Raw genomic sequence first — 4677 nt, 5'->3', positions numbered from 1 at the left:
TGACGGTTGAGGCTCGCGCTAGGGGGACTAGGGGAGGGAGGAGTCACACTCCTGGGAAGTTCTGGAATAGGTTACGCGTGGTCAAGTACCATTAAATGTGTCAGCCCTATGCACAGAACATAATTTGTATGATATATAATGCATAGCAGTAAAAAAGCAAATTAAAACTAATTATTACGTCTTCTGATGTCCCACATGGAAAAGTGTCTTCATGTTGATCAGCGAACTTGACATATTAAATTAACTATGTAATAGGAATAATTAATATGAACTCTTTCGTTTTCCAACCGATATATTCGTGTAGATGTGATTTGGTAACCTCCACAAGTTAGGTGCTTAATCGTTACATTCCATATTACTGCACCTTCTGGTTAGAGATAGGATGCTGATAGTACGAGGAGAATAATGTATCATTTGTTTATAATTTTGGTCCTTTGTAACACTAAATGTTCTAGGTCAATCTGTGATGCTGTTCAACTCTTTGACAAGCTCCTTGGAACAACTATAGGCGTGTTTGGAAGGGAATCCGATAAAATTCGAAATTGAGTTTAATTCAACTCAAATTAGCTGGTTGATGCTTTTATCCAACGCGGGCATTTGGGTGCCAAGAGCATTAACAGTGGTCATACCAACCACAAGTACATTTGTTGTAAATTTATAACACAGAGTTCATGGACGATATGCACAAAGCATTCTGAAATTATGGTATCAGCATGAAGCTGCTCGGCAGTTAGCGAATTAGCGATATTGTAACAAAATTTATTACAAAGTTATTGTTCTTGAACGCTTATTGACTGTAGCTTAATGGGATGAGTGTCCTTCCCAAAGACCTCTTTGCAACAGATGTTCCTTACTGACAGGGGGCTGAAAGAAAGGCTTGAGCAGCCAGAGCCCCTATCTGTGAAGCCACTGTGCCAGCCATCTGATGACTGTGTAGTTTGTTATCAGTTAATGATGCGGTGTCGGTCGCTACCAGAAGCTGCTGGATCGGTAACAGTGAGAGCTACATTACTGCGCCAGTTGGATCTGGACCTAATGAACATGCCAGTGCAACTTTTCATAATGTCAGTGATTACTAGGTCTGCTCACTGTGAGAAAAAACCTCGAAGATCTGTATTAGTGAAGGGCAGGAAACAGGAGAATTTCAGGACAGTACTGATAAATAAGCAGTTGTGTATTTGTGGTATTGTCCACACTACGCATTGCAAGGGATGTGTTCAGGGAAGCCCCTACAAAGAAAGTCCCATGGAAACCCATCATGTTCCATGAAGTTCTAGCGCAGGTAGACCTTTTCAAGGTGTACAATTTTTCCTTTAGAAATGCAACTGTTTTGAATTGACTTAAATGGTCGTGAACCCCCAATAAACGTGTATTCACCTTTCAATTTTGTAAGACTTTTGGCTTACTGTCCTCTTAATAAACTTGTTGTCCATGATAAAATACCCAAAATATGGTTTAGTAATAATAATAATCTGCACTACTATCTTCCATGGTGGAACCTATTGGATTCAAAAAATCTACAGCAGATGCTGTGATCTTTGTTCATAGGGGGGTTTGTTATCATGGATACAGGAACGTGGAGTTCGCTGGTTGATAGCTATACACTTTTCCCCTGTTCTTCATCAAGCTTTCACCAGGAAGCTCCCTCCTCATCCCCAGGTACCAGAGCAGCCATTCCCGCCCCAGCGGTGTGTTAATGTGTTTTTGGAAAAGAAGCACTAATGTGGATGGAAAGTCCCACTCCAGCACAATGGGTGAGATGGGCGAGATGTTATTTTATTTTCCAGCCCTAAAGCAATGTCCACAGTCCCGTCTGCTGTGCCAGTACAGCACAACACATTCCTCCTCACAGCTAGGTGGTGCTATACCTGAGAAACAATCACAGTAAGAGTATGCTTCTTTCAAGTGAAAATTTATATCTTGGATATAGTCATGTCTTATTGTATGACAAGGGCCTGGCACGAGTCACTTCACTTCCTGATCTGCTGTATCTATTTCTTTGCGTGCTTTCAATTACTGATATGTGTGTGTGTGTAACCAGCAGGGTGTTTGTCAAGCTCTTGGAAGCATGTTGCCAGTCCCAGGCATTGCACATCATTGTCTCTGTCCTATTGGTTCTGCATAATTTGCAACTAATTATACTTCCCTACATTCCATCTAAAATAAACTGCTTCGCTTTAGTTGATCTACTGCAGTTTGCCACTGCTGCAAGTGTCATTACACAGAGTCTATAGCAGAGTTTTTTAGAGTGATACTATTCCTAGTCAGGGTCTGTTGAATCAGTATCAGAATATATCCACTGATGAGACTTATGTAAGTCACTCTGGATAAGGGCCAAATGCAGTAAATGTAAATGTATACAAATATTTAGTATTTAGTAGTAAAAAACATACACGTTTTATAGTTAGTGGCAAGCACACACATACACATGTTTGTATTAATATCTTTGTGGAGACACTCCATTAATTTCTATGGGAAAAACCCTAATCCCAGCTATGACGACCTTAATCCCTACCCAGCCCTAACATTAACCATAAGTAACCAAACAAAATACAAGACTTTTAGCATTTTTACTTTTTTGTTTGCAGTTGCAGATTTTAATAAAACTGAGTTTCCTCTTGTGGGGGTCAAAAAAAATTGTCATCAAAATAACAGGTTTATATCACATTGTGGGAACATTTGGATACCCATACACAAACACACATAAACTTGTATTCATATCTTTGTGGGGACTGTCCTTTGTTTTCTATGGTAAAACCCTTATCTAAACAATGACAACCTTAACCCCTACCCAGCCCTAACCTTAACAATAAGTAACCAAACCATTTTTTTGATTGCAGTCACAGATTTTTATAAAACTGAATTTCCCCCCAAAAAAATTTACATCAAAATAACAGATTTTTACCACATTGTGGGGACCAAATGTCGAACATACATTTGCATTGTTAGGTAGCATCATGCATACTGGCTTGCAGATCCACAGTCACACAAAGAAGCAACACACTGGCTACAGAGCTAAAATCCAGCCAGCCCCATTCTATAAGCCAAGAAAAACATTTCAGAAACATCTCATTTCGGGGCATTATGAAATGTTCTTTGGCTGAGATATCAGCATTCCAGTGCACAAGATACATCAATCAACTCATCATTCTGCTCAGGTAGTCAACACTCAAAATACTAATGTGATTCCACTCCATCTGCTCCACTGAAATAAGCAGTGACCTCACAGACTCACTATGGACACACACTGATGCACAGAGTAATGATCTCCAGCCTTGGGTATCTTTTTTGTACTATGGTTCTCTAAGTCTGTCCAACCCCTGCAAAACATATTTTCACTTCATCACATGACTGTGCCTCATGAAAAGGGCTCCCCTCACATCTCCTTGTTTGTCATCCCCAACCCCAAAAATTTCCGCCTCAGTTTCCCTCCTGTGAGAAGCTGCTCCACCAGACATCCTGTGGCCGAATATGCAGATGAGCTTGCATTAGTCACACAGAAGCATAGTGTCATGCTTAATTAACATTGCATCCTTTGTATATAATGACTCATTATTATAATAAAGGAGCAGGCAGCCTGGCAGGGGGTTTAAAGTGTGGGGTGGGGTGGGGTGATGGTGGCTAATGAATGTCCAGTATTTGGCATCGGGGGGGGGGGCGGGAGGGGGGTGAAGGGGCAGGAAACAGACCACATTTCCTCAGGCAGGATACCGCAAAACTCTAGGTGGCATCCTGGAATCAATCGCCCCACAGTCTCGATTGCACTACTCTCTTATCACTCAGGCTCACACGAAAACAGGCACAGGCGACTTCACACACACACAAGCGCACACATCACAGCAAAGATGTGTAAGCACCAAACACCTCCCTGCAACTTGAGAAAAACACCTTATGTGCCAAACTTATACAAGCAAATGGAAAAAGTAGAACATACCAGAGAACCAGAGAAATGGTCTAACAGTCCTAATTGCCGGCAACATTACTGGCCAAACACAACCTTTTTTCCTCTTCATAGGTGAGTCATTGTTTTGCATATGCCGGTTGTATATCTTGATTTATTCATGGTCATTGTGTCATTATAGATTCTTTACATGCAGAATGTAATCATTGTTTGAATAATAAAGATTAGTAGAAGAAAAAAACTAACACGAAACTGAACATTTTTTACTTGAAATAGTGAGGATGTATCAGTCTGGATTTGAAGCTATGTTAAGTTGGGATCAGGAGCAAATGGGAGCAACAAAGGAACAAGAGGTCAGGTGAGGAGTCTTATCCCCAGTCACAGAACATGAGATTTTGTTCTTTAATCAAGTGTTTCCCAATCTGGTCCTCGGGGATCCACAGCTGGTCCACAGTTCTGCTCCCTCTGAGCTCCCTATTAGACAGTCCACTTTTTTGCTCCATTAATTTCAGCAAAACTTCAAAACCGTGGATTATCTGTGGATCCCCAAGGACCGGATTTGGAAACATTGCTTTAGACAACAAAGGAAGGTAGCAGAAGCAACATGAAGGATCACCTCTTTTGTTATAAACAATAAAGCTTCATGTTAAATGCTTCATAAATCTGACTCACATCATGATTAGATTGTGACCAAAGCCCAGTAGCATTGGTCTACCTCATCATTTTCTTCACATGACAAACATCACATCCTATTTCTTTGATCCTCTCGGAAGAAG

The sequence above is a fragment of the Paramormyrops kingsleyae genome, chromosome 1 (assembly GCF_048594095.1).
Source record: "Paramormyrops kingsleyae isolate MSU_618 chromosome 1, PKINGS_0.4, whole genome shotgun sequence".
In the NCBI taxonomy this organism is placed as follows: Eukaryota; Metazoa; Chordata; class Actinopteri; order Osteoglossiformes; family Mormyridae; genus Paramormyrops; species Paramormyrops kingsleyae.
The sequence above is the reverse complement of the archived record's forward strand: the minus strand, read 5'-3'. Positions refer to the sequence as shown.